The sequence below is a fragment of the Dipodomys ordii genome, unplaced genomic scaffold (genome assembly GCF_000151885.1).
Source record: "Dipodomys ordii isolate 6190 unplaced genomic scaffold, Dord_2.0 Scaffold4077, whole genome shotgun sequence".
Lineage (NCBI taxonomy): Eukaryota > Metazoa > Chordata > Mammalia > Rodentia > Heteromyidae > Dipodomys > Dipodomys ordii.
Window position 1 is genome coordinate 3,892 of NW_012271291.1, and position 384 is coordinate 4,275.

Consider the following 384-nt stretch of genomic DNA (forward strand, 5'->3'; position numbering starts at 1 on the left):
AAAAAAAAAAAGAAAATTACTAAACGTATCTCTGATTGGGTCTGGGGGTTTTCCAGACACAATTAGATAGTGAAGTCACAGGTCTAGTTAATTATTTACTTAGGGATTCAAAATTTAAATAGACCACTGAAAGGAGCTAGAACTTGGAAGGTAGGGCCTAGATGAAGAAGGTAGATCACTCTGGATGTGACTTTGAAGAGTAAGTCTTGTCCTGGCCCCTTCCTGTACTACTCTGCTTCCTCATTTCCGTGAGATCAACAGCCTTCTCCTCTTTGTACTTACTGCCTCCTCATACCCAAAATAATAAAGCCATTCTGAACTTTCAGGACCTGTGAGCAAAAATAAATCCTAAAACAGTACTGGGTATGTGGCTTAGTGGTAGAG